Source organism: Triturus cristatus, chromosome 7 (assembly GCF_964204655.1).
Source record: "Triturus cristatus chromosome 7, aTriCri1.1, whole genome shotgun sequence".
Taxonomy (NCBI): Eukaryota; Metazoa; Chordata; class Amphibia; order Caudata; family Salamandridae; genus Triturus; species Triturus cristatus.
Genome location: NC_140590.1, coordinates 1218398100 through 1218417973, shown reverse-complemented (window position 1 = coordinate 1218417973; position 19874 = coordinate 1218398100).

The window sequence follows — 19874 nt, the reverse complement described above, 5'->3', positions numbered from 1 at the left end:
GAGAAAAGGACACAACTATGTTGCTCTTACTACTTGCATATGACGAGATTTTCTGAGGAGAGTTTGGGGACTTGTCTACATGGTATGTTAACTGCCACGTATTTAATCTGCGGGTAGTGTAAAAAAAAAAAAGAAGGAAAAAAAGGTGCAAGACTTTGGGCCTTATGTAGGTGGCCTGGCATTTACCACTTCATAAATACCGAATCATACCGATTCGGTATTTATGAAGTGGTAAATGCTATGTAGGTATTCCTGCGGTAAAAATTACCGATTCGTAGAAATTCGGTAATTACTGATTCGGTATTTACCGATTTGGTAATGAGGCATACCTTCCCATTGATTGAATCAATGGGAAGGTATGCCTCATTACCGAATCGGTAAATACCGATTCGGTAATGGGGGGAACACAATCAAGGGTGGCAGGGTGTCACATTGACACCCTGTTGCACCCCTTATTCCTGCATGTGCGCACATGTGGCACACATACATGCCCTAAGGGCATGTATGTCTGCCACATTGCACACTTCTAAGCGCTTGAAAATGCATTTACAGAGCCATTCTTCATTTACCACCAACTATTAGTTGGTGGTAAATACCGACTCCACACGACACCCACACACTCCCCCTACATATCATTACAGGATTCGGTATTTACCGAATCGGTAAAATTACCGATTCGGTAATTTTACGAATCCTGTAATGTGCCCCCTACATTGCAAAAGCCTAAATACCGGTCGGTAACGGTATAATTACCGAAAATCGGCCGTTACCGACCGGTATTGGGCTACCTACATGAGGCCCTTTGACTTTGAGATTGACTGTTGGACTGTAGTTCAAGTTTAAAAAAAAATCTGGCACGAATCAAGCAACTCGCGCGTCTACCTTCTTTCAGTTGCTTCGGCGCATGTAGCCTCTCCTGCGATGTGCCCAGCGTCATCTGCACTCTGACGTGCAGGGCGGCCTCGTCTCCGGCGATGTTGCTTCATTTTGGTGCATGCACGCACCTTAAGCCACTCGGCAATCATGTAATAAAACGTGCCGCCATCTTGTGTTTGGGGACTGCAGTTTTGTCTCTCATAGAAGTGCTGATGTCACGAAGGTAGCATTGCTTTTTGCCAACCACGTTTTTTTTGTTTATTTTCTTGTCGCAATAAAGTTCAACATGGCCGGATGGTGGCTGGAGACTACGCGATTTTAGGGTTTTCAAGGCTGTTTTGACGGTGATGGATTGTGCAGTGGCTTAATCTCCATTTCAGTGCTGGTCTTTGTATTGTTTCCTTGGAAACGGTGTGGTGTTCCTTTGTCACGAGTAAGTTGAAGATTCGTCTAAGAGGGATTCTTTTGGAGATGTAAAGAGACATCCCTTCTCTATGCATGTTGCGACAGAGTTCTCTTTTTCAAGACTGTGGGGCATAAGTTTTCTCCAGCGAAGTAAAGGTACATTCCACTGTTAACCTTTTGGATGTTGTTCCAGAATCCAGCATGTGGGGTGTCCGGTATGGCTCATGCTGTATGATGAGCCAAGGGGAAAATAACGCTGGAGACATGTATACGGTATACTTATTTAAGCACTCATGCTCAGTGAAGGTCTACATTTACAACATCTTGATGATGGCTTTTCTGTCTTTTGTATTTAAAGTGACACATTCTTTACATTTTCTGTTTAACAAGCTTCAATTTATGTACAAGGGCTACACTAAATGTAACATTTACAGCAATTTTATGTCGTGATTCCACAGTTTTATGTTGTTTATGGTTGGGACGTCCTTGTCTCATGGTGGGTGGACATCACAGGTAATCCCTTACATGAGGGTGGTTCTGGTCTTGGTGGGTGGTTTCCCCACTTCTTTGTGTTGTGTGTAAGTCGTCCTGTGCTTCACGTGTTGTCCTGTGTAAGTCGCCCTGCGCTACAGATGTAGTATGTGTGTAAGTTGTCCTGCGCTTCACGTGTTGTCCTGTGTAAGTCGCCCTGCGCTTCAGATGTTGTATGTGTGTAAGTCGCCCTGCGCGTCACATGTTGTCATGTATAAGTCGCCCTGCGCTTCAGATGTTGCTGTGTGTAAGTCGCCTTGTGCATCACGTGTTGTCCTGTGTAAGTCGCCCCGCGCTTCAGTTGTGGTCGTGTGTAAGTCGCCCTGCGCCTCACTGTGTGTACCCTCTATGTAGTCCATATTGTGGTACATGTGTATTTGTAGTGTCGGTTCACCCTTGTTGTCTGTGTCTGGCCTTGGGTGTTTGTCGTGGGGTGTGTTCACGTGGGGTGTGTTCACCTTTCACTACATGGTTTTCAAGTGTTCAGGGGGAAGGATGGGGTCACTGCTAGTTTAAGTTGCTTGACATTTTAAAGTCTTCCCCAAAGTACGCAGTGTTATTCTGCGTTGTAACATGGTGTATGATTTAATATCTATATGAATTAATAATCTTCATGAGGGAGGATGGGGAATTTTGATGCATGTTTTCTTTAATATGTCGTATTTTGCCCATCTTTTCTATATTTGCTTTGTTCTCGCTTGTGTGATGATTTACTTTTAGTTGCATCCTTAAGTTATGAACATTACTGTTTATTTTGTGTTAGTTATCTGCTTCAGTATTGTGATCTTTGTTTTCTTTTTAAAAGGAAAGGGATAATGTTATATCCTGAGTCTTACATTTAATTGTAATTAGCCTAGGTCTTCCTAGCTGCTCAGCCAGAGTGAGAGATGGTAACGGAATGTTGGTGTGACTGTGATGAATGGAATGCCTGGGTGCCTGTGTGGATGAGTGATGACAGTTGGAGATGGGCTGAGCAGCTAGGCAGGCTGCTCCTGGTGGGGCTGTAATGGGGGCTGTAATAGGCTGAAGTAGGGGTTGGTGTAGGAGCTGGTACATGACTTGTACCTATCTAGAGCTGGCTGAACTAAGACTGATACAACCTGAACTGGAACCAATAAAGAGAAATTAGAAATTTACAACATGGCTACCCTCTTTTTCGCGTGACACTGCACCGATTCCGTGACGCACTTCTCCTTTGCATCACCGTTGCGATGGCTCGCCCATCCTCGTCGCCAAAAATTATGTTATGACCCTATTGGATTCAATGGGTTGACCATAGACTTGTTAGAAAGATGCAAGCTTTATTGTAGGTTCAACGAGCCACCGCTCCTCACTCCCAGTCCATCAGAGGGGATGTATGTCGTTACAACGCACACTTTTACAACGCATGCACTTACAACGCATTTTTTACAACGCAACATCCACTACAACGCATTCCATTACAACGCAGGACACTACAACGCATTTTTAAAAACTACCTTTACAACGCATTCCATTACAACGCATACTACCTTTACAACACATACTATTACAACGCATAATATTACATTGGATTTAAGGTAAGTATTGGATAGTATAGGGGTAAAAATTACTATTCTTACTCCAGGGGGTGCAACAGTAGGGTAAGTGTTGGATAGTATAGGGGTAAAAATTACTATTCTAACTCCAGGGGGTGCAACAGTAGGGCAAGTGTTGGATAGTATAGGGGTAAAAATTACTATTCTTACTCCAGGGGGTGCAACAGTAGGGCAAGTGTTGGATAGTATAGGGGTAAAAATTACTATTCTAACTCCAGGGGGTGCAACAGTAGGGCAAGAGTTGGATAGTATAGGGGTAAAAATTACTATTCTAACTCCAGGGGGTGCAACAGTAGGGCAAGTGTTGGATAGTATAGGGGTAAAAATTACTATTCTAACTCCAGGGGGTGCAACAGTAGGGCAAGTGTTGGATAGTATAGGGGTAAAAATTACTATTCTAACTCCAGGGGGTGCAACAGTAGGGCAAGTGTTGGATAGTATAGGGGTAAAAATTACTATTCTAACTCCAGGGGGTGCAACAGTAGGGTAAGTGTTGGATAGTGTAGGGGTTTTAATGTAATATTATGCGTTGTAATAGTATGCGTTGTAAAGGTAGTATGCGTTGTAATGGAATGCGTTGTAAAGGTAGTTTTTAAAAATGCGTTGTAGTGTCCTGCGTTGCAATGGAATGCGTTGTAGTGGATGTTGCGTTGTAAAAAATGCGTTGTAAGTGTAGTGCGTTGTAAAAGTTGCGTTGTAAAGGTTGTTCCCCCATCAGAGGTCCCAACTGTCACAGAGTAGAATTAATTGACATCAGATTCTCATGACAACCACAGAGAATATTCAGCTCACCTAAACAAGCATTGCTAGGCATAACAAACTGTTTTACAGAAACCGGGATTCATCTTCAAAAAGCAAATGTTTAATATTAAAGCAGCCAACAATCAGTGAAGACAGCAGGTGAGTTTAGGAGGAATCTGGAAACGGGTCTGTTATTGCATTTGAGGTCGAAGCAGCTCAAAGGTCCACGTTTAGTTCCAAATGAGTGCTTGTGGTCCTGACATGTCTGACTCAACAGGAGAGTGAAGAGTCAAGCGAGGAAAGGCATTGGCAGAGCCATTTTAAAGTTTGTCTAGAAAATGTGTTAATATGTTTGCCAATACGCATGCAACAGCAAAAAGAAGCATTTAGAGAGAGTAGGGAGTCGGGCTTTCCGTGTCATTTGCGCAGTTACATATTTAGCATTTTTTTCACATCATTGGGGGGGGGGGTGGCCTCTATCCTTGCCTCAAATGCTGTTCCCAGCATTCCTCGTGTTATTGGTATGCATCCACAGCAGGGACTTCAACAGAAAACTGCATCATTCAACACAGGTGGGACCACAGGCGTCAAGACAGCAGAAACCACAGCTGCTGCAACAGAAGGGGCTCCTACAGCAACCAGGGCTGAAACCAGTGCAGAGACTAAAGCAGCAACCAATACCGCCAGCACAGCTTAGACACCAATAAAAACACCTGTTGTAACCACAGCAGTTATCACAGCAGCAGCAGCAACAACAGCAGTTCACAGGGAGACCAAGACAAAAGCAGTGCCCAGAGTCACAACCACAGAATAGGCAATAGCACTCCACCCGCTGCCACTGCAGCGGGAACCACAGCAGTGACAACTGCTGCCACCATAGCATGGTCAGCAACAGCAACTGCTATAGCCACAACATCTGTCCCAACAGCCACCACCTCAGCAGAAACAACAGCTGCAAAACCGCAGTTGGTTGCAAGCATAGCATGAGCCTCTGGATTGTGCACAACCATTATGGCAGAAAGGGACCAACGGAGTGACCAAAACTGGCACTCCATCAGGGAACAGAGCAGTGACCACAGTTGTAAGTCCAATACCATCAAAGCTCTAACAACAGCAGTGATAATAGATTCAACAATGACATGAGTCACAACAGCACTGAGGGAAGTTTCAACATTGGTCACTTAGACCTCCAGCACAGCCATAACAATAGCAGTAACCACAGCTACCTCTATGACAGAGACAACTGGTTTAGCCACAGCTGCTGCCAGAGCAGAGACCAAAAACAATGGTCCTTGACCAATTAATTAATACAAGTGAGCCAATAGCTTCAATTAGTCAGTTAGTTTTTGTAATCTTGAGCTCGAAACCCAAAAACACTTTTAGGGGGAAAGAACTCACAATATTCAATATATGATTCAAACCAGCAAAGAACAACATCCAAACTTGTTTAGATTATTATACATATTAATTTATTATTGAATAAGGCAATTTTAGGTTGCTCCAAGAGGAACGTGCAACAAAAGAGGGTGATTAAGAGTGAATGGGTGAAGCAAGAAATGAAAACAAAGTAGTAAAAGAAATTCATTTGGTTTACAATAAGGATCGGTTATAATTCACCGTCCAAAGAACCTGGTCACATCTCAATCACAAATACATGTTTTCGTATTTCAAAAGGACCCAATAATTGGTCTAGCACAAGGGAATTATATGTGTATCCCAGGTAATGGAAATTAAGCGTCGACGTTTCGACCCGTCTTGAAGGCCTTGAGGAGATTTAGACCTTGGCCGTGCGGATCTTCATCAGGACCAAAGGGAAGGGGTTGGGGCAACCTGATTAGGTGAAGAAAGGATCATCCACCTAAAAATGTTAAAACACGGGGAAGTGAGGATGTCGTCCTAATTAAAACCAAAACCAACCATTAGAGCCCCCTATGTCATAGTAAATCGTGTACCTGATATCCAGTTCAATGGGGTTCCTCAGACATCCAATGAAGGAAGACTGCGTATCAAAGGTAGTAATAGAGCTGTGGGGAATCAATCCGTGCTGTAGGAAATTAAAAAGAAGGGTATCTAAGAGTGGGCGGTGTCACTCGCACTCTTGCTGAAGTTAGCACTATCGTTGTGGAATCATACCAACCCAATGATATATAACTATAGGTTCAAGGGTGCATAGAGTCACATTAACCATATGTGCTCATGGTATGCCGATTCATTGTAAAAATAACGGAAGGCATCTTACCGCAACAGACGCAGCTGTCTGATTCAGGTCAGTCGCTAGTGTGATCGTTATGGCGAGGTATGCAGTATGAGGTTCACTCGTAACTAAAATAGAAAGGATGGTGTGTGTCAGGGGGTGGGGGTGGCTGGGGGTAAGTAAAATAGATTTAAGAATGGGTTGAAAAAATTACCCTTACCCAGATGCACAATGTATGTGCTGACTATTTGGGAACGTCCGTCTCCGCCGAAGCTGCCGCTCAGTGTGAGCTTCGTCCGCGTCTGCATACGGTTACCGGGGCAACCGTCAGCGTATTAATGACGGTTACCGGGGGATGGACAGGGTAGAAAGACTAACCGATTGACTACGGAGAGTCGAGAGTCTCAATACTCTAGCAACATGGCGAGTAATACATAAAAATTAAGGATTCCATAGATTAATCAATGCATAATTCATTGAGAGATTTCCACATGTAATTAAGAAAGCGGAAGGCAGACATATCGCAAATTTGCGTGAAAGCGAACAATCAATGAATAATTAGATTAGGAAAATTCCGAAAGACAGACATATCACAATAATGTTTAAAAGGGGACAAAAATTAATTGATCAACAACATTAAATACACAACAAGTGCCATACCATTACAACCTAAAGGTGAAAACAGATTTTGTAACCGGTACCAATTGTACCACAGGAAGCCGTGGCAGTCAGAAAACGTTCCAGGGTGTCAAAAATGAGTGGATAACTAGATCAACAATTCATTAAGGAAACCTGTTTGTTAATTTCCTCAAGTTCGTTAAGCCCACTAGTTACAGTATCTAAGACATGGATCCATCTGCACTCACGTTTGTTCAATATGTCTGTGAAATTGCCCCCACGGGGGTTCGGTTTTACCTTTTCCAAAACCCACCACCTCAGGCTGTCAGCTTTGTGTTCAAACCTACCAAAGTGTTCCACCAAGGGAGCACCGGGTGTATTGCAGCGGATGCGACTGCAGTGTTGCAGTATCCGGCACTTCACCTTTTGAATAGTTTGGCCCACATACAAAAGTTCACATGGGCAAGCAATCACGTAAATCACCCCAGATGTGTTACAGTTACTGTGTTCTTTAAGTGTGTAGGTTTGGTTGTTGTGTGTGAAATGGTCAATTGTTCTAGTCAGTACACAGGCTTTGCATGAGCCACATTTGTGGTGTCCCATGATAGGTGTACCCCATAAAGTGGTCTGTCCTGATAGATGATGAGTGGGTAATAGGGATTTGATCAGGTAATCCCTGATGTTTTTACCTTTTCTAAAGGCATGCAATGGGGTGGGTATATTGCCTAGTTCCTCCGCAACTAAGTGCCAATGCTGGTTGATTGCTTTTTTAATGGTATTGCTCTTGGTGTTAAAAGTTGTCACACACACCACCCTTTCCTCATTACTCTTCTCTTTTGGTTTGGGAGTTAGTAGGAATTCCCTATGGTTATGCCAGGCCCGTTTGCGCGCCTTCTTCAAAAGCCTGACGGGGTAGCCACGGTCTATTAGTCTGGACAGCAGACCTGCCGATTCATCAAAAAAGTCTTCCTTTTTGGAACAGTTCCTCCGAATGCGGAGAAACTGTCCAAAGGGTAAGTTATCCCTAAGGTTCCGGGGGTGATGGCTTGAGTAGCGTAATAGTGTATTTCTTTCACTGGCTTTCCTGAATAATGTTGTGTATAATTTACCTGATTCAGGGTCACATTTGAGGGTGACATCAAGAAAATCAATGCTATCTCTACTGTAATTCATGGTGAATTGGATATCTGTGCAACATGTGTTTAGCCATTCGTGGAATTTTTTAAGATTCTCTTCATCACCTCGCCAGACGAACACAACATCATCGATGTATCGACGCCATAGCTCAATGCAATTACTATAAGGATTTTGTTGGTTGAGGACATACCGATGTTCAAACTCACTCATATAAATAATCGCCAGATTTGGAGCAAAGCTGGCCCCCATTGCCACGCCTTTAGTTTGCACAAAGAATTGGTCCAAAAAAGTAAAATAATTTTGAGTCATGGCAATTTTTAGTAGGTCCACAATGAATTCTGTAGGGACTTGGTGTGGTGCAGGTCTAGCATTGAGCACCAATTCAATGCACTGAAGGGCAGCCAGTTGTGGAATATTAGTGTACAGGGCAGTTATGTCCATCGTCACTAGTAGATGGACATTCGAATCATACGGATATTCGTCCAACAATTGTATAGTTTGCATAGTATCCCTTAGATAGGTTGGGGTTTGTTCAGCAATGGATTTAAGAAACACGTCAATGTACTTACATAGTGGTTCTAAGACTGAACCACAACCGGACACAATTGGCCTCCCTGGGGGATTTTGCATCCGTTTGTGTATTTTGGGCAGGGTGTATATTGTGGGCAATCTGGGATGTTTGTTGTTTAAGAAATCATGTTCCAACTTGCTCACATATCCTTTTTCCAGGGCAATTTTAGTTAGGCTGCTTATGGCCCTGCTTATATCCTGTGTAGGGCCCTTACGTAATTTAACGTAATTACCTTCAACAGTCAACTGGGAAATGATCTCCCTCTTGTAATCCTCGGTATTCTGTATAACAATAGCACCACCCTTGTCGGCGGGTTTGATTACAATATTAAGGTTACTTTTCAATGTATCCAAGGCTGTGCGTTCTTCTTTGCTTATATTGTATGGGACATATCGCCTGTTAGACAATATGGTGTCCACATCTTTCAATACAACTTGTTCGTACGCTAAGAGTCTGTGTGGCATCAGAGATGCTGGAGGGGTGAACTTAGAGGGTGGTCTCAGTCCACTAGCTGAAAAAGTAGGATTGCTTGGTGTTTTGAGGAAGTGGTATCTCAACCGTAACTTCCGGAAGAATTGGTGTAATTCGACTTTGAGGTTGAAATTGTTAGGCATATTGGTCGGGACAAAAGACAGACCCTTTTCCAGGATTCCTTGTTCATTTTGTGTGAGTCTATGGTCCGACAGATTAATAACAGGGTTATCTTTTTTATGGATTACCATCTGTAATGCTGTCGCCGTGTTTGGATTTCGCCATGTGTTTCCTGTTGGAAATGTGCCTGTCTCCTTGTTTGGCCTCTCCCTTGATTCCATGTCTGTCTGTTCCCCCTGGATCTCCCCCAGGGGCGTCCTCGACCTCGTTGACCCCACCAAGGTTCCTCTGATAAAAAAGGAGGCTGTTGAGTAGACTGATTGGGACCGGTCGTGGAGGGACCCCCACTAGGTCCCGGGCGCTCAGTGTCACTCCCCGAGCTACTGCCAAATGAGGAACCAGAAAAGGTAGCGTATCTTCTGAATCCGCTCCTGCCTCTACTGGAAAAGGTACCCTGCTGTTCCCTTATATAATATCCTTCCTGTGTATAAGGGTAAGTGATCTTTTTATCATAGAACTTGATGTCCCTTGCCACTTTATCCAGTTTAGTTGCCTGCGTATATGTGTATAGAGGAGGTACAACGCTTAACCAAGGAAATATCTGAATTAAAAAAAGAGATTATTGAGGACAGGGCTCTAGTTAATGCAAAGGAAGCTTTAGAAAGATTAGAACGACACATATACGCAGGCAACTAAACTGGATAAAGTGGCAAGGGACATCAAGTTCTATGATAAAAAGATCACTTACCCTTATACACAGGAAGGATATTATATAAGGGAACAGCAGGGTACCTTTTCCAGTAGAGGCAGGAGCGGATTCAGAAGATACGCTACCTTTTCTGGTTCCTCATTTGGCAGTAGCTCGGGGAGTGACACTGAGCGCCCGGGACCTAGTGGGGGTCCCTCCACGACCGGTCCCAATCAGTCTACTCAACAGCCTCCTTTTTTATCAGAGGAACCTTGGTGGGGTCAACGAGGTCGAGGACGCCCCTGGGGGAGATCCAGGGGGAACAGACAGACATGGAATCAAGGGAGAGGCCAAACAAGGAGACAGGCACATTTCCAACAGGAAACACATGGCGAAATCCAAACACGGCGACAGCATTACAGATGGTAATCCATAAAAAAGATAACCCTGTTATTAATCTGTCGGACCATAGACTCACACAAAATGAACAAGGAATCCTGGAAAAGGGTCTGTCTTTTGTCCCGACCAATATGCCTAACAATTTCAACCTCAAAGTCGAATTACACCAATTCTTCCGGAAGTTACGGTTGAGATACCACTTCCTCAAAACACCAAGCAATCCTACTTTTTCAGCTAGTGGACTGAGACCACCCTCTAAGTTCACCCCTCCAGCATCTCTGATGCCACACAGACTCTTAGCGTACGAACAAGTTGTATTGAAAGATGTGGACACCATATTGTCTAACAGGCGATATGTCCCATACAATATAAGCAAAGAAGAACGCACAGCCTTGGATACATTGAAAAGTAACCTTAATATTGTAATCAAACCCGCCGACAAGGGTGGTGCTATTGTTATACAGAATACCGAGGATTACAAGAGGGAGATCATTTCCCAGTTGACTGTTGAAGGTAATTACGTTAAATTACGTAAGGGCCCTACACAGGATATAAGCAGGGCCATAAGCAGCCTAACTAAAATTGCCCTGGAAAAAGGATATGTGAGCAAGTTGGAACATGATTTCTTAAACAACAAACATCCCAGATTGCCCACAATATACACCCTGCCCAAAATACACAAACGGATGCAAAATCCCCCAGGGAGGCCAATTGTGTCCGGTTGTGGTTCAGTCTTAGAACCACTATGTAAGTACATTGACGTGTTTCTTAAATCCATTGCTGAACAAACCCCAACCTATCTAAGGGATACTATGCAAACTATACAATTGTTGGACGAATATCCGTATGATTCGAATGTCCATCTACTAGTGACGATGGACATAACTGCCCTGTACACTAATATTCCACAACTGGCTGCCCTTCAGTGCATTGAATTGGTGCTCAATGCTAGACCTGCACCACACCAAGTCCCTACAGAATTCATTGTGGACCTACTAAAAATTGCCATGACTCAAAATTATTTTACTTTTTTGGACCAATTCTTTGTGCAAACTAAAGGCGTGGCAATGGGGGCCAGCTTTGCTCCAAATCTGGCGATTATTTATATGAGTGAGTTTGAACATCGGTATGTCCTCAACCAACAAAATCCTTATAGTAATTGCATTGAGCTATGGCGTCGATACATCGATGATGTTGTGTTCGTCTGGCGAGGTGATGAAGAGAATCTTAAAAAATTCCACGAATGGCTAAACACATGTTGCACAGATATCCAATTCACCATGAATTACAGTAGAGATAGCATTGATTTTCTTGATGTCACCCTCAAATGTGACCCTGAATCAGGTAAATTATACACAACATTATTCAGGAAAGCCAGTGAAAGAAATACACTATTACGCTACTCAAGCCATCACCCCCGGAACCTTAGGGATAACTTACCCTTTGGACAGTTTCTCCGCATTCGGAGGAACTGTTCCAAAAAGGAAGACTTTTTTGATGAATCGGCAGGTCTGCTGTCCAGACTAATAGACCGTGGCTACCCCGTCAGGCTTTTGAAGAAGGCGCGCAAACGGGCCTGGCATAACCATAGGGAATTCCTACTAACTCCCAAACCAAAAGAGAAGAGTAATGAGGAAAGGGTGGTGTGTGTGACAACTTTTAACACCAAGAGCAATACCATTAAAAAAGCAATCAACCAGCATTGGCACTTAGTTGCGGAGGAACTAGGCAATATACCCACCCCATTGCATGCCTTTAGAAAAGGTAAAAACATCAGGGATTACCTGATCAAATCCCTATTACCCACTCATCATCTATCAGGACAGACCACTTTATGGGGTACACCTATCATGGGACACCACAAATGTGGCTCATGCAAAGCCTGTGTACTGACTAGAACAATTGACCATTTCACACACAACAACCAAACCTACACACTTAAAGAACACAGTAACTGTAACACATCTGGGGTGATTTACGTGATTGCTTGCCCATGTGAACTTTTGTATGTGGGCCAAACTATTCAAAAGGTGAAGTGCCGGATACTGCAACACTGCAGTCGCATCCGCTGCAATACACCCGGTGCTCCCTTGGTGGAACACTTTGGTAGGTTTGAACACAAAGCTGACAGCCTGAGGTGGTGGGTTTTGGAAAAGGTAAAACCGAACCCCCGTGGGGGCAATTTCACAGACATATTGAACAAACGTGAGTGCAGATGGATCCATGTCTTAGATACTGTAACTAGTGGGCTTAACGAACTTGAGGAAATTAACAAACAGGTTTCCTTAATGAATTGTTGATCTAGTTATCCACTCATTTTTGACACCCTGGAACGTTTTCTGACTGCCACGGCTTCCTGTGGTACAATTGGTACCGGTTACAAAATCTGTTTTCACCTTTAGGTTGTAATGGTATGGCACTTGTTGTGTATTTAATGTTGTTGATCAATTAATTTTTGTCCCCTTTTAAACATTATTGTGATATGTCTGTCTTTCGGAATTTTCCTAATCTAATTATTCATTGATTGTTCGCTTTCACGCAAATTTGCGATATGTCTGCCTTCCGCTTTCTTAATTACATGTGGAAATCTCTCAATGAATTATGCATTGATTAATCTATGGAATCCTTAATTTTTATGTATTACTCGCCATGTTGCTAGAGTATTGAGACTCTCGACTCTCCGTAGTCAATCGGTTAGTCTTTCTACCCTGTCCATCCCCCGGTAACCGTCATTAATACGCTGACGGTTGCCCCGGTAACCGTATGCAGACGCGGACGAAGCTCACACTGAGCGGCAGCTTCGGCGGAGACGGACGTTCCCAAATAGTCAGCACATACATTGTGCATCTGGGTAAGGGTAATTTTTCAACCCATTCTTAAATCTATTTTACTTACCCCCAGCCACCCCCACCCCCTGACACACACCATCCTTTCTATTTTAGTTACGAGTGAACCTCATACTGCATACCTCGCCATAACGATCACACTAGCGACTGACCTGAATCAGACAGCTGCGTCTGTTGCGGTAAGATGCCTTCCGTTATTTTTACAATGAATCGGCATACCATGAGCACATATGGTTAATGTGACTCTATGCACCCTTGAACCTATAGTTATATATCATTGGGTTGGTATGATTCCACAACGATAGTGCTAACTTCAGCAAGAGTGCGAGTGACACCGCCCACTCTTAGATACCCTTCTTTTTAATTTCCTACAGCACGGATTGATTCCCCACAGCTCTATTACTACCTTTGATACGCAGTCTTCCTTCATTGGATGTCTGAGGAACCCCATTGAACTGGATATCAGGTACACGATTTACTATGACATAGGGGGCTCTAATGGTTGGTTTTGGTTTTAATTAGGACGACATCCTCACTTCCCCGTGTTTTAACATTTTTAGGTGGATGATCCTTTCTTCACCTAATCAGGTTGCCCCAACCCCTTCCCTTTGGTCCTGATGAAGATCCGCACGGCCAAGGTCTAAATCTCCTCAAGGCCTTCAAGACGGGTCGAAACGTCGACGCTTAATTTCCATTACCTGGGATACACATATAATTCCCTTGTGCTAGACCAATTATTGGGTCCTTTTGAAATACGAAAACATGTATTTGTGATTGAGATGTGACCAGGTTCTTTGGACGGTGAATTATAACCGATCCTTATTGTAAACCAAATGAATTTCTTTTACTACTTTGTTTTCATTTCTTGCTTCACCCATTCACTCTTAATCACCCTCTTTTGTTGCACGTTCCTCTTGGAGCAACCTAAAATTGCCTTATTCAATAATAAATTAATATGTATAATAATCTAAACAAGTTTGGATGTTGTTCTTTGCTGGTTTGAATCATATATTGAATATTGTGAGTTCTTTCCCCCTAAAAGTGTTTTTGGGTTTCGAGCTCAAGATTACAAAAACTAACTGACTAATTGAAGCTATTGGCTCACTTGTATTAATTAATTGGTCAAGGACCATTGTTTTTGGTATCAAGTATACACCCAGGTCCCCATACCATGGGTCACCCCATTTTTGTAATGGCCAGAGCAGAGACAGCAACAGCCTTAGCATCAGGTGACACAGCAGCAACCACAACCATACCAACAGTGGGACTACAGCTGCAACCACATTTTCCAACACACCTAGGACCAAATAGCATCTATTATGGCAACAGCGACTACAGCTGCTCCAACACCAGTGACCACACGAGAGACCACAGCAGGTATCATAGCTGATAAAAGTGCAAGGACAAACAACAGCTGCCAACACAGCAGGAGTGACCACATGTGCCTTCCAGTCCGGGACAACACTATCAACAACGTCTGCCAATGAGACGGGGACACAATCAGTCACCACAGTTGTTGTAACGACAACAGGAACATAATTAATAACAGCAGCTGCCTCACCTGATGGGCAGATTAAGGCGTATAACCCCAATCTGTCTCCTTTTTGCAAAAAGCACACTAGAGCCTGGGGTATTTTTTTTTTTAAAAGGATGGGGTTAGGGCCAGCCTGATTCGGGCTTTCCCCCCTACTCCTAAAGCTCGAATGGAGGAAGATTAGAGGATGTAGCCCCAACACCATAGCATGTAGAGGAAATTTGAATTCTTTTTGGTCTAGTTTTGACTTGTGGGCAAGCAGAGAGTGGGTGAATTGCAATTTTCTTTTACTTGCCAATGTGATTGACTGCACTATTAGGGCTCTTGCAAAGTTGGCAACCAGAGACCTTTAACAACTCTGGGCATTTCTGAAACCTATTGACCCAGGAAAATCCAGGGAACTCTGATTTGCACGGAAGTGTGTTTTCTTATCCATAATGCCCTGTAAATATCAAAACAAGAGTCAGCAAGTTTTCGATATATATGTAGCAGAAATCTTGTGAACTTCCATCCAATGGCTAAAAGTCATACCACCTTCCATGTCCACACTTGTCCTGATTGAAACACTACCTCCCATGTGTGGGTTCGCCTAGCACCAAGCCTTCAACCATGTGAAGACCTCATTCACACCACATTGACATTGCACAGTTTTAGTTTTGACCAGTTTCTGTTGCAGGTGATAGGCCCAGCCTCACAAGTGAGGTACCTTTTTTGTTTAGGAGAAGTATGGAAACACTAGATAGTCAGAATTTAGTGGATCCGAACAGATTCCGAACGTTCCCTCACATTAATGTGAGAAAAAATTAGCCAAAGTTTCATGTTTTTTCAGGTGTTTTGGGTAAGAAAACAAAGTGGTAGGCACTCAAGTCATACCACTCTGTAGTTCCCTGGGTGTTTAGTTTTCAGAAATGTCTGGGCAGATTTACTAGATGGCAGCCAAATCAAGACCCAAATATCCCAGCTACCCACATCTTCAGGATGGGTATATTTTCAAGACGAAAACTTGGCGTTTTCATGTTGTGTTTTATTACCTTTTCTTTTGCAGGTGATTTGCCCACACACACTCAAGTGGGGGACCATTTTGAATGGGACAAAAGAGGGAGCACATATTAGTTGAACATTTATTATTATCAAGTGAATGTCTTTCTGTTGGAAAATGCCTCTTGATTCCACCAATTATTTTTGGACTTATGCTGCAGTTTTTTAGACTCTGTGCACTGGGACCCTGCTTAACAGGCCCCTGCTCATGTGTTCTGACTCCTAAAATGTGTTGAAATTGGCTATACTCTAAAATGGCATACTTAACTTACCTATTTGTCATTAGCAGGTGGTACAATGTGTATACAGGACTTGTAAGTTAAATGTCGCTCGAGGAGTTGTGGTATGCTTTCTTACATATTTCCTAGGTGCACTATCTTGCTATCTCTGTTCCCCAGAACATCACATAATGTGATGTGCTGGAGGTTCTGTGCTAGTGTGCCCAAAGCAGTTAGAGCAGGGCTGAGCTATGTGTAACACCTGCTCCTGGGTGGGGTCTCTGTCTTCGTTACTTGCACTACCACTTGTACTAGCTTGACAAACAAAGCCTCCAAGTTACCTACAAGCATCTGTGTGTTCCTACATTCTCCTGACCAGATTCCATTCTGCAACATACCTGGCTCAAAACAAACGCCAAACAAGACAAACTTCACCTTCAAAAAATTAACAAATTATACAAGTCAGCTTTCAAAAAAGCTAAGAAAAGGTACTATTCAGACAGAATTCAAAATGCTAAATGTGCAAATAAAGAGTTCTATAAAATACTCAATGAATTCCGCAATCCAAATTGCCTAGAAGGAACTCATCCTGTTACTCAAGATTTCACAGACAAACTGGCAAATCATTACATAGACAAAGCAGACACATTAGACTTGTACTTAAAACAGAAACAAAGCACCAGCACTTACCCTTGTACAAAACAGCAATCCAAGAATACTCTAACCCAGCCTCTCCGTTCCTTCCAACACATCTCACACGATGAATTTCTGTACCTGGTCAAAGCAAGCAGGCCTGCCAGCAGCCCTTCTGACCCCTGTCCATCACGAACTTTCAAGACAATTCTTTTAACAATCCCTGCTGCCATTCCAGTAAGAAGAATCATCAACGATTCCTTATCTATCAGAATATTTCCAGAAGAACTAAAAAAATCACACAAACGCCCTTTACTGAAGAAAACGAACTTGGACTCGCTGAACCCTGACAACTACAGACCTATTACAAATGGACCTTTCCTGGGCAAACTGATAGAAAGAGCAGCGTTCGCCCAGATGTCACAATTCATTGAAAAGAATGACATACTCTCAGACTTCCAAACAGGATTCCGTCCGAGAAGACTGCAACAAATTTTTACTCATTTAGGATTTCCACACAAGGTCCAATCTACCATTTCCCTTGTTCTGTCCAAACTTGTTTACGCCAATAGCCCCTACCACTGATCACCTTTAACGAATATGAAAAGACTACAATGGATTCAGAACTCGGCTGCCAGACTACTCTTGCATATCAAACTGTGAGACCACATCTCACCTACCTCGAAACCCCTGCATTGGTTACCGGTTCCCAGAAGATCCACGTTCAAGCTACTTTGTATCAGCCACAAAGCAATACATGGAATGGGACCGCTCTTCATCGGGAATAAAATCACCAAACACATTCAACAAAGGAACCTACGCTATAAAGGGGCATCTCACCTCAAAATCCCAAGATACAAGAAAAAAACCATGGGTGGCTGTGACGGGTTGGGGTCACCCGACAGGAATCTGGAAGCAAAGAGCGACTGGTGGTCTGCTGTACCTCTTTCTCCAACTCTTGTCCCCTTTCAGCAGGAGGAATGGATGCCAGAGAATAAAACTTTATTGCACCACACCAATGACGAACACGGGAACGGCTCCTTTAACTGGGAATACATATCTGACGAGGCTCCTCCCCCTGATGACATCAGCACGTTCCCGGCATTTAGACCAGAGACTTCCTGGATACCAGCGCGCACAGACATCGGAGGAGAGACGGAGTTGGGAGAGAGAGCGTTCACGGTGACGAGAGGAGCAGAAGGAGGAGATGAGGAGGAGCGAAGAACCAGCCCCGCGGTAACGGTGAAAAAGCCAGGAGGCCAACGACACCGCGAGCCGCCTGGCCACGCTCCAGGAGGGGCGTGGCTGGAACAGGTACGGGACAAGTTCTCGGGGTGGGTGGGAAGGAAGGAGCGTAAACCACCCAGCGAAAACCCTCCAACCCCCACCAGTTTTTAAAAAACCCATTCCTTTCCCCCACACGAGCACTAGCCCACTACCTTGAATACCTTTTTGGTTAGAGTCGTGTGTCACAACATGCACGGTGCGTGGTATTTTCCTTCACTCCCCGGTCCTCCTAAAAACATTACCAAAAGGACAAGAATTCTGAAATCGCTTTACTTTCTTTTCTTTCATGTAACACCCCTCCACCTGACGTGACGAGACCTGGAAAATAGATGCCAGGAGCTCCAGCCACGGAACCCCAACCAGTCCCAGGGAAACCTGAAACCGACACCAAGACGGATCTGGCCTCAATCGCTAAAGAAAGACTTACGAGCAGACACAAGCGAATTTATGGCAAAATAAAACCATACCTGACCCGACCTGGCCTACATCCCGTTATTACAACCCCGTCACAACTGGTGTCAGAAATGGGATCATCGTCTGTGACCGTCAGACAACCCATGATGGATGCCCTTATCCAACACCTCATTAAAGGCCAGGAAAAGCTGGAATGGGCCATCAAAAGACAGATGACCTCAGCGCAGGCGAACCATGAAGTCTTTAAAAGCACCATCGCTGCCCAAATTGAGTGCCTACAGAAGGCAGGACATGTCCCTACGACATCTGTACATGTGGAAAGACGTGCTTCCCTACCGAACCCATCTGGAATAGCCCTCCAGAATTACCTGCCCGGGGAGGATCCAGATGCTTTTCTAATGAATTTTGAGAGGGCAGCCCGAGCGTGTGGGTGGCCCGAGGACAAATGGCCCTTCTTCTTGGCTCCCCTCCTTACCGACGAGGCCCAATTTGCCTACCAAATCGCCAACCCAACGGGGGACACTCCCTACCAGAGGATTAAAGAGGTAATCCTCGACCATCTCGGTCTGGGCGCGGAAGCCTACCGAGTAATATTCCAGAGAGAATGAGGAATACCAGGGGAGAACCCGAAAACGCTATATTTTCGCCTTAAAATGGCCGCAGACAAGTGGCTGAAGCCAGCCACCAGTACCAAGGATGAAATAATGACCAGGGTATACCTGGAACAGTTTATGGAAGCTCTCCCCTATGGGACCCAGAGGTGGCTTAAGCAACACTCCAACCTCTCGGCCGAGCAAGCCATCGAGATGGCTGCAAATTACTCAAGGACCCAACCATGGACAATGATATGGGACAGCGAAAAATCCCACAAGAGCGCCAAGCCCCAAAAAACCAATAAGAAACTAAAACCCCTGATGGACATACCAAAACACAAACCGGTTCGAGTAGAGGCACCCCAGTTCAGAGGGCCCCAGTGTTTTGAATGTGGCGACTAGGGCCACATAGCCCGTCTATGCCCCAGAAAGAAACCAGCGGAGGAGCCCATGGAGGTTGGACATATCCCGAAGGCTGTTCTGTACTCTCAAAGATGGGGACCTCCGTTTATGTACGTGTGCAGGTGAATGGTAGAACGGTAAAAGCTTTGTGGGACTCCGGATGTAAGCAATCCGTGGTTCAGAGCAGCATCATTCTCCCTACCCGGATTATCCCCGATACAGTGGTCCACATCCACTGCGTACATGGAGATGTAAAGCCCTACCCGCTGGCGCTAGTAACAATGGTGCCATTAGATAGAAACCCATGCACGGTAAGGGTGGGGGTGGTGGACTCCCTTCCAGAGGACAGTATTCTGGGGATTGACAATCCCAATTTTCTCTCGCTGTTCTATGAGAAAGCAGGGAGGGAAACAGGAGTACAGGGGAACCCCCTTCCGGCCTTCACCTCCCCAGACCCTTGGTTGTTAGACCGTAGCCTCCGGTTCACCCAAGCGAATGATTCCACTTTGTTTAACTTCTGGGAGTCCGCCCACATGAATCAGAGCAACCCATCTACCACCTATCCACGGTTTCTGATCAAA